A 10,846-nucleotide genomic window follows, 5' to 3' on the forward strand; every position below is an offset into this window, starting at 1 on the left:
CATGCATGGTGCCATTGTAATGTTCAACATATGTTATGATTTAATGCTTCATTCAACCAATGGCTCACAATATCACACTGGAAGTTCTATAAGGCTGAATAAGCACACCAAATGATTCAACACATGCACGCTGCCATTTCAAAGTAATGGATGATATTTCCTCAAGACAGTTATTTCAACATGGAGTTTACTTTATCTCACAAGTAACATAATCAATAGAAGACAGCATGCAACAAACTCATCCAAGGAAGAATCAAAAGCCTAAAGAGATATGCATTTATTAAATTTTCAAAGGAGACACATAGATATATGTCTGCAGACTAATTCCAAGTTCCGATTGCTGAATACTTGATGGGCCATAGGCAATATGAGCAACTGGAATTTCTTGGCAATCTTTAATCCTCGCAGCTTCCTTAGGAGTGTTGTTGAAAATTCCTTTCTAGTTCATACCCAGTCTATGAGGATGGTGATACCTAGGGTCTGATGTGGTTTAATCTGCATTAGAAAGAGTTTCAAGAGCAATAACTTACATTGCCTAGGAAGAACAATGAAAGCCTTTTTCAATGGGTAAAACAAGATTATAAAGTTTAGAGGATTTGACATGAAAAATGCATCTGAAAACCCTCATTTAATCAGATAAAAAAGAGAAGTCTAAATCAGAATGTTCAGAATTCATTAGTATCAATTGTTAGCAAAAATCTGAATGCATAGATCTTTTATAAAGTGGAAAGCCCTCATAGTTAATTAGTTGTAACAATGTGGTAACTGTATCAGAAACAGAAAGATAGATATATTGTTTATGCAGAACGTAAAACAAAAATGTTTTAAGTTGATTCCTTATTGTAAGAGACGGTTCATATCCTAGAAAAATTACCAAAACTCCACATTTTAGCATATCATAAAATAAAATAAAATAAAGTTAGTTCAAAATCAATCGACATTTCGAGAATGATAAGAACTTGATATTTATGTGGTCATTAGCCCTAGCTTTAAATGAGCTTGAAGATTGATAAATCAATGTCTTGCAAGTTAAAATATAAACTGCAGCAGCACAAAAATAGAAGGGTAAGATAACATGTTCTGAACCTTGTAGGCCTAGCATTTTTGTTTAACTACAAAAGGTAAAACTCATCTTCCTGCAGATTTCCAAAGAGGTGTATTATACGAAAACTGTTATGCATGCTCCAGTTAACAAGTTGAGCACAACTTCTCTCTCAACTGAGTATGATAGGATGAACTGACAGAAAAATGAGCATACACAGCAACAAGCAAAAATATCCCAACAGGTAAAAATCACATGTAAGAGATGAAGTCGTGTATAGGAAACACTAATTGGCTACCTCATCCAAGAAAAAATCAGTGCTTAAAATATACCTTGAGCTTTACCATATGATGGCAACTACACTCTACAAGAATGCTAGTCATAATACCTGCAAACTGGTGGTCCTTCTTCTCCTCTAGAGCTTCACCGCATTTGTAAGGACAAACAATGGTTTTCAATTGTACAAGAACCAAAGTGTTAAGTCATATAATAAGAGGCTTGTGCAAGATTAATCCATATATAGCAGGTGATGTACCAGATCATGTGAACACACCTGCAAATAAGACATATACAACGTATGAGCCTATACTGGAATACTAATGCTGCAATCAACAAGTATAAAAATTAGCATAGCTAGGGGTTTCAATATTACTGGCCAAACAAATTTGGATAGTTAGGAAACTTTATGGTATGAATATAAACACAAATCTGTAAGAATAATCTCGATTAACCAATTTGAAAGGGCATAAACAACATTGATTTGAGAATAAATTAATTGCCATTGAAATTACAGAGATACGACCAATAAATCTGCTATAGGATCCATCACATACATACTACTAACTATAGAGCTAAATATGGCTACTAATCTGACATAACCATCCCACCATAATATTGCATGATCCTTACTTTTTTTTGCATGGTTGCATTCCTTTTTGTTCACAACAGACTGCAATTAGCCTTATAAAATTAATCACATTCTTACAATGCTATCTAAAATCCCCATTCCTAGTCAAATGATAGATCAGAACTGCTATAGCTTTAACCTATTTAACCTGAACGCAAGCAGACAAGATAACAGCCAAATATAAGATAAGATTCAGATGGATTCCACTTGCATCTCACATACAAAAGACCATACTTTCTTCCGGTGTAATGGTTGTCGTGCATGAATGGAACGAAAGGGAGATAAAATTGAAGAGGTCAGGAAATATCCAAAACGGAAGATATTAAGTTACAGTTGGAAATTATGTACAAACCAAAACAACCCACTTCCTCTCTCACCATCTTCATGGTGTCGTCAAACTCTAGTGCGCGCATCTTTCATCATAGGGTGGGATGAGGGAAACCTATTGAGATTATAAACTTCCTCCAACACATATTTGTGACTCTTCTGAACATTAATCAAGGGAAACATCATGCATTGGTAAGCATAATATGCAGTGTGTCTAAAAACATGGAATCACCCTCAGAAAGTTAAGTGTACGTAAGACTGGTGTGCATTGCAAAGTACTAACCATTCCCTGAGCACCCTCCTACCAAATCTCAAAATCAACACCATTACACTCTTGAATCAAAATATTGCAAATATTAGTATACTATATAGTAACCATTGTAAGCTACAATAAATTGATGTATCTGATGGATCCTACATAGTAATATAGTATCCATTTAAAGCTAAACACAATGGATCTTGTGAAAGCAAGTAGCAGCAATCTTAATTGCTTGTCAAGATCGTTAGGAAGATATTTTACCCCACTGAACAACAACAAAATTATGAGGGCACTACAAGATATATATACAATAGTGTCATTCCAATATTTTCATATGGCACAAACCTACCTTGGCAGATGACCAGTGAGTATCTACATAAGGTTTCATCCACTATTTCTAGAAAAATGTCGTTCAAAGAAAATTCAAAGCATTTTACAAAATAAAAAGACTTCCACAACATGATCGGTGGTGCATACCTTGAGTTTCTTGGCTAATTCCTCACAGTAACTGGCATACTCTCTTTTAGTATCATAGCTATGGAGGCATGTGTGGTACTTACTTCACCTTCTGTACCCCTACATTGAAAATGATACAGAGAAAACATATTGCTTAGAAACTTTTAAGAGACAAGAACTATATTTTAACTGAAGACATGAAGTTGCAAAAAGTTCTGTTCCAAGGCAAATAAATTCAAATTGAGACAAGTGAAGGCACGTGGGAAACAAGACAAAAAAACTACCTCGAGTCATTCTCCGAGGCACTTAGAGAATGATTACATTTGACCCTCCAACATGGGGCCAAAGCAATGGAGAATCCGCTGCCTTCAATTCATCCCCATCCTCGTCATGTCCTCCTAGCAGGATTCTAGATCTGATTATCCATGTTGTAAATGTCTAAATGATTAAGCAATGGGTAACATAGCTTGCATTGGTTCTCACATAACAAACATAAAGAAAAACGCATATAAGCCTAGCAAGCAAGCCACTACCTACTCCATAGACTATGGACTACAGAGTCCCAACTTCTCATTCAGACAAACAAAATACAACTAAGATTTCCGAAGTATTTGGGATTGATCTTACAAAACACTCACCGCAGAAAAAGATTCCTTGTCTCCTATATCCTCTTGCTGCAGCCTTTCGTTGTTATCCATCAATCTAACACACATTCATTAAGCAATTCATCAAATGTTTCATGAGCACAAAACTAAAATGAGCATATAGCTCAATAACTCCAGATATTGATAAATATTGTGATCCTAATCATATATGCTCAGATATATATAGCACAAACCAACACAAATCGTATTGGAGGTACAAAAAAGATGCCAAGAAGGGGGGAGGAAGAGAAATCATGACTCGTATCATCCTCCTTGAAGGAAAACGTGATTGATAGCATTTGATACCTTTAGTGGTGTTCAAATCAGATCATGAGGAGTCCTTAGCGCGGATGGCCTAATCTGCTAACCAGCTAGAGTGAAAATACGAAATCTTCTCCTAGATCTGTCTGGCTCATGCTTCTCCTTGGCGGCTGAATCGTGAAGCTTCTCCTCATGTGGAGCAGGGATCTCGCTGACGGCACAAGGCATCTGCAAGTCACCTAGAACAAGAGGCAAATCTGTAAGGGGATGAGGGACACGTTTTGAGGTAGAGGGAGGAGAGCGAGAGGAAGCGCCGCTAACCACCAATCCTATGCAACGCTCTGCCGACGAAGGAACCGCCGTCCTCTCAATACACTCGCCCAGGTTCTTGGTCTCTCGCCGAGGTTCTTGGTCTGGACTAAGCCGCACAAGCGAGAGCTCGGCCGGCGTAGTTGTTCCGCTTCCCTGCGCGCTTAGCCTCACCATCGGTCAGCAGTCCTGCGCTGGAGAGGACGATAGGGATGAGAGAAGAGCGGCGCGAGCAGGGCGATGTGAGATAGATCCGGATGGGCATCGGCGGGGCGCGATGGGGAGCGAGCGAAATAGAGCAGACGAGCGCGAGGGTGTGGCGGCTAGGGTTTCCGCAGGGAGTTTTGTCTGGCGGTGATGGGAACAACGAACGATCGAGATGGACGCGGGATTGGTTCTTAGATCGAACGGCCGGACAAACCAAGCGCCTTCGGCAGACGTGGGTCGCTCTGAGATAGGGCAAGTACCCACGCACTTGCTTGTTCTCTTTCTATATATAACAAGAGTACCAATTCTCTCTCCCTCCTCTTGGCACATTGTTTATAGTTTAACAAATCGGAAATGGTTCTCCTGTACCACGATAGATGTTTGGATATTGAAGATTTTATTTTCAAATATTAAAATATGCACGGTATAGTGCAATGACTATGGTTGTCTCTCCTTGTTCTTTGATAATAACAAGCAACACTTTATGACTTCAATAATCATATAGAGAAACAAATATGTTGCACAGATGAGAAAATTATATTTAAAATGGAGAATGGATTTTGTACACGCAGGTATGGGTATGGAAGCTAACCTGTCCACATGTTCCTCTTCGAGATTCGTGCAACATGTTCCACTCTCAGCGCCTCTTTCACATTATGTCCCATCGTTAGCTAGTAATGGTCAAACCCATCATGTACCTTTGACCTGGGGCCCCAAGAATCTCACGTTGTGTATAGGTATAGCCTTTTGTGTCAATTCGCTACGTCTGTAGGCCGTACCACAGGCTCACGAAATTACCCGGGCAAGCGGCACCGGTGCTGGCCGAAGGCCACCACTCACCTGCTCGACACGGTCATCGTCCGGCCGCGGGTAGGATCCATGAAATGCTAATCTCAGCTTCGCTCGAGAGAAGGTTGCGGCCTTGACTTGGAATGGTGAGCTGCGGAACCACAAAGGAGGACGCAGTTGTCTCGGCCACGCGGGACAGCAGGGGGGCGCCCCTGCAGAACGCCTCCACGGCGGAGATGAGCTTCCCGGGGAGGAGGCCGACCTGGTCAGCGGCATCCGCGCACGGGAAAGGGGATGCGACGGCGACGCAGCACCACGGGACCGCGGCGAGGAGCTCGGGATGAGCCACTGGGCGAGCCAGAGCGCGCACCACGTGTCCGGGTCAGCGACAAGTCCCCGTTGTCGCGCAGCTTGCCGCGGCCAGCGAACGCCCGACAGGCGGCGCAGCGCGCAGGCCAGCATGTCCGCGTGCACGTCCTCTATCGTTCTGCCGCGGGTGGAGTCGACGACCAGCCAGCTCAGCTGTGGAACAACGGCGGCGAACTTCTTGCAGTCCACGGCCTAGACGGCGGCGAGCTGTGGAACAACGGCGAGGAGCACGTGTTCGTCTCGACCACGCGGGAAAGCCGGCATCTCCACCGCAACCGCAAATATGAGCTTCTCAGGGAGGAGGCCGACCTGGTCGGCGGCGTGTGCGCAAGGGAAAGGGACGCGTCGGCGAAGACGCGGCGAGGAACTCGGGATGGGCCGAGGCAGAGCGCGCACCACGTGCGCGGGTCCGCGGCGAGCGTATGGAGCCCCGCTGTCGCCTGTCGGGCAGCTTGTCGCGGCCATCGAACGCCCGACAGTCGCCGCAGCGCGCAGGCCAGCACGTCCTCTATCCTCGCCCTTCTGCCATATCACACTACTCCCATAGGCCAATCTCAAATCCAAGCGCTGAATCTTCTCTTCAAACTCCTCGCGCAGAGACGATGTATTGATGCTAGTTTCAGCTAAAAAAATTATGTTGGTTAACTTGTGCACAATGGTGGCTTCCTTCCGGAAGGCTGCCGCCTACACACGCCACCGCCGGTCGACCATGACGAATTGACGATGGCCAGTTCAGCAGCCACCCCTGCGCGTCCACCCGCTACCAGAAATGCCACGGGGGGCAGAGAACATGGTACTTTGACATTAGATGACTGACGACGCGCTCGTCCATACCCTGCCGTAGGGCGAGCTCGAGCTCGACAGCTCAGGCGCGTGTGCCTGCCTCCATCGAAGAACTCGCACTGCTCCAGCCGCGCCGTGCCCTCCCGGCCCACCGTGTTAGCCGCCATCCTCGCCACATGCCTCCTTTGCATGCCAGTGAGCACGCATCCCTCGGGCTTATCCTGTAGCTCCCGCGAACTCGGCAGGTCGCCGGGCTTGCGCTGCAAGCCTTCAACTCCCACGAACTCAGGACGAGGAGACAACGGACGTGGCTAGACCGGAGCGGCGACGAGCGCGACCGGAGTGGGGAGGCACGGGTGCGGACAGGGTAGGCGACGAGCGCGACCGGGGCGGGGAGGCACGGGCGTGGCCATGGAGGTGACGTGCGCGACCGGGTCAGGGAGTCACGAGAGCTGCTGGCAACGGCGGCTCCAGGAATTGGGTGAAGGGTATTCATTTCCCTCCCCAAAAAAATCTCAAAGCTCAATGTGAACAAAATAACAGCTATATAGTATATATATATGACATATGGCCACAAATTCACTAGTACAAACAATATTTTAGTCAAATAACAACACAAAATATATAAGTTCATAAAACCATAAATCCATAGTACTACCTCCGATTCAAGGAATAAGGCGCCCTCGTTTTACGTGCTTTTCGTTTGACTAAGAATTACTTCAAATATATAAAGATTATTTGTATAAAATTAACATCATTAGAAAGTGTCTTTCAATACGAATCCAACGATACTAATTACATATAATATAATCAAGATTTAGTTGCTCAATTTTTATGGTCAAAGTTCGCTTTGGAATACGTGTGCGCCTTATTCCTTGGGACGGAGGTAGTAATTATCAATAAATACAACTGATCATTTGCATTGAGGCATACAAGCAATACCTTTTCTTGATAGAATAATTGATCCTATTACCATGTAACTCTCCGATCGCCTTGTTGGAATATTTTGATGACATCTTCATCCTTCACTTGATTGAAAAAATCTCTCTCAACAAATGTAACCAAAGCATTGTTCAAATATTCATCACTCATTTTGTTTCTTAGCTTATTTTTCACATAGTTCATCGAGGAGAATACCCTTTCAACACTAGCAGTAGCTACTGGCAAAATCAGTACCAACTTAAGAAGTTTGTAAACAAGAAAGTATTGTTGATGTTTGTTTGTCTCCACAAGCATAGCTGAAAGTTCAATTATACTCTTCAAATTTGTAAACCTTCCATCTCTGCGCACATGACAAATATACATGTCTAATTGCCATGGAAGTCTTGCCAGTTCATCACTTGAGAAATCAGTAGCATAAAACTTTGAAGCAAGATTAACCAACTTCTTTTTATCATAAGCAGCAAATGCACGAAGTGGACAGAATGCTGCCATGCAAGTAAGTAGCTCAGTGTTTACCTCATCAAATCTGCCATTCAGCTCAGAAATCTACCTATCAATAACACTCACATACATATCAACATGGAAGCGATGGTAATTATCTGCACCGTTATGGATACCAACTCTTCTAGGTCGCCCAACAGGATAGTAACGAGCATTCATATCAACAACTTTGACCCTATGCTTTGTACAGAAAGATGTTACTGTCACAAGAAAATCGTCCCATCCAGGATCAGACCTCAATGCCTGCAAGTAAAACTTTGTGCAATCAACTAGCTCAATAGCATGAACTATATCTTGCTCTTTCATTTGCAAAGCTCTGCTCAAATCATCTGTGTATCCAAAGATTTCCTGCATCAAGTGTGCCATGAAAACAAACTCAAATGACACAAAGGATGTCTCCACAGTTAGAGCCGCTTGAGCCTCCGCGCCATGGTATTCGTCTCCAATCTTCCTGAGTACTCGTTTTATTGCAGCATAATTTGATAGGACACGGTTCACAGTTCTGAAGTGAGAGCCCCAACGTGTGTCACATGGCCTTCCCAAACCCATTTGCTGATTCTGCCCAGTCTCTGTTTCCACTTCTTACAAATCCAATGCAGCTATCAGTTCTTCGGCTTGAGCAATCCAAAGCATCCTCATCTTCTTGCAAGACATGCCAAGAACATTTAACAAGTTTGCAAGTTGTTGAAAGAACCAAGTACAATCACCACTCTCCTTAGCAACGAGCAACCAGAGTTAGCTGTAGTTGATGGGCAAAACAATGAACATAGTAGGCAGAAGGGGACTCATCCATGATCAGTTTTTTCAGGCCATTAGCATTACCTTTCATGTTGCTAGCTCCATCGTATCCTTGCCCACGCACCATTGCAAAGGTCAGATTGTACTTCATTAGCATTTGTTGAATTGCAGACTTAAGTGTCAAAGAGGTAGTATCTGCAACATGAACAACACCAAGAAATCTTACAACTGCCCTTCCTTTCTTATCAACAAAACGCAAAAAAATAGCCAGTTGTTCATTCTGATACACATCACTAGACTCATCTGCAAGTATGGCAAACTGACCACCATCAAGCTCTTCAATGACTCGTTTTGTAGTCTCTTGTGCACAACATTTTATCATCTCTTGTTGTACATCATGGTGAATCATCTTGCAGTTATGTGGAGCATTGTTCAGAACCACCTTGTCAACCTCTTCAAAATTTCCTGCTAGCCAATTTAAAAGCTCAAGGAAATTCCCTTTATTGACTGAGTCCTCACTTTCATCATGTCCTCTAAATGCCAAGCCTTGACGCAATAGAAATCTCAAACACTTGAGTGTCCATGTCAAACTCTTAAGATACAAAGCCTTGTATTGGGACGTGTTTGCAGCAAGAGACTCCCGGATTGATGCAAACGGCGTAGTGAACATATCGTATTTCTCTTGAGCTTCACAATGAGCACTACTAACCTGACCTTCATGTTTCACCAATCTCTTTTTCATGTTCCAATTCCTAAACCCATTCTTCACAAATGAATCTCCACCCGGACTTTTTGTTCTATCCTTGAACAAGTAGCAAACAAAGCAGAAAGCAGCATCTTTTTCTACACTATATTCAATCCATGGAAATTCTTTAAACCAAGAATGGCAAAAGCGACGGTCCATTCCACTTTTTTTTGTAACCTTGAACTTATGGTTCTTTGGTTGACATGGCCCCAACTCAATGTATCTCCTCCTCACTCTATCTTGGTCATTGACAGCATACCTTGAGATGGGAATTCGCTTCCGAGGATCATGTTCAAGTGCCCCCAAATCAGCTTGTGTTGGTTCATCTTCATCTTCATCAATTTCTTCATTATCTACCATAATTGGGATTGGGTTTGCGCCGCTGCTTTCCGGTTCAAGTCATGCATCCGGTGCTTGAAATAGAACCAATTGCAGACTACTCTCAGGCTGACTAGGTGTTGATCTTTCATCAATCTTTTTTGCTTTTGAAGCTTTTCCCCACATTGTAAATATGGCACTATCAGCAGCACTTTTCTTTTTCATCTACAATACAAATGAAACAAACGAAAATTTGAGAAAATTACTCAAATTAGAAACTTGCATCTAGCAGCAATATCCTAAAACTAGCAACTAAATGTGCATCTGGTAGCAATATCCTGAAACAAGGCCTAAATCTAGACCGAAATCTGAAGAAATAGAGAGAAAATGAGGTCTAAATTTTACCTTGCCCGTCGGCCCCTTCCCCTTGCCGTGGCTCTGGCTCTGGCTGGACATCGCGTCGCCGAATCGCCGCTCGCCGGTGGTCATCCTCCACGCCGCGGTTGCTGGTTCGCCGGCCGCCGGCCGTCGCCCGCTGTTCGTAGCCGCGCCACGCCGCCGGCCCGCCGCCGCCTCCGCTTGGATCGACTGAATCGCCCTAGGGTTGCTGGCTTGCTGCCCGTGTCGCGTCTCTTTTCTCCCCTGACCCCTGCGTGCTCTGTTCGTATTTTCGTGACTTCGTGCGAACCGTGAGTGAGAGAGAGCAGCGTGGTCAGGTTGGTTTGGGCTGAGGCGCTGAGGTTGGGCTAACAGGCCAGATATTCCATGTACGGCTGTACTCAATTTTTTTTTTGCTCAAATGATGGGTATTCAATTGCATATACCAGCATACACGTAGGGCCGCCCATGGCTTCTGGGCGGCGATGGGCACAGCCGGGGCGGGGAGGCATGGCCTCCGAGCTGCTCGGTGTCAAGGCCGAAGACTGGAGCTGCCGCTCCCAGGTCGGAGCTTGCCATAGACACCGCAGAAAAGCTCGGGAGAACGAAGAGGAAGACATGGGAGACTATGCTTCGTCTGGTTGAAGAGAAAGATAGGGAGACGTACACCAGAGAGAGAGAGCTCGCCGACAAGTAGCTACACAGAAACATGACGGGCACGTCTTGTCTGCTACCTTTTCAGAGATTCTCTTTCCAAAATTCAGATTTAGGCAAATGAAAAAAATTTAACCCATATGTGCTACTTATCCGAATCACGAAGTAATGGGTGGCTGAGATAGCTCGTGTACCCATGTGTGCGTGTACAAACTCA

At 44.1% G+C, this 10,846-nt stretch overlaps 2 long non-coding RNA genes across 4 annotated transcripts; both read right to left on the reverse strand.

Moving 5' to 3' along the window:
- Window positions 1-256: 256 nt before the first annotated feature.
- Window positions 257-2,614, reverse strand: LOC124666358. 2 transcript variants are annotated; one of them, XR_006990877.1, is made up of 4 exons: window positions 2,560-2,614; window positions 2,302-2,435; window positions 1,431-1,595; window positions 257-495 (listed from the first exon to the last, which is right to left on the reverse strand). It is a non-coding gene; the product is annotated as an uncharacterized LOC124666358 (long non-coding RNA). The 2 variants fall into 2 exon arrangements; XR_006990876.1 differs by having other exon boundaries at window positions 2,302-2,610.
- A 397-nt stretch (window positions 2,615-3,011) lies between these two features.
- LOC124666357 lies at window positions 3,012-4,504 on the reverse strand. Of its 2 annotated transcripts, none has more exons than XR_006990874.1 (5): window positions 4,218-4,504; window positions 3,942-4,124; window positions 3,630-3,693; window positions 3,276-3,389; window positions 3,012-3,111 (listed from the first exon to the last, which is right to left on the reverse strand). It is a non-coding gene; the product is annotated as an uncharacterized LOC124666357 (long non-coding RNA). The 2 variants fall into 2 exon arrangements; XR_006990875.1 differs by having other exon boundaries at window positions 3,942-4,135.
- Between the last annotated feature and the right edge of the window lie 6,342 nt (window positions 4,505-10,846).

Source organism: Lolium rigidum, chromosome 6, assembly GCF_022539505.1.
Source record: "Lolium rigidum isolate FL_2022 chromosome 6, APGP_CSIRO_Lrig_0.1, whole genome shotgun sequence".
NCBI lineage: Eukaryota > Viridiplantae > Streptophyta > Magnoliopsida > Poales > Poaceae > Lolium > Lolium rigidum.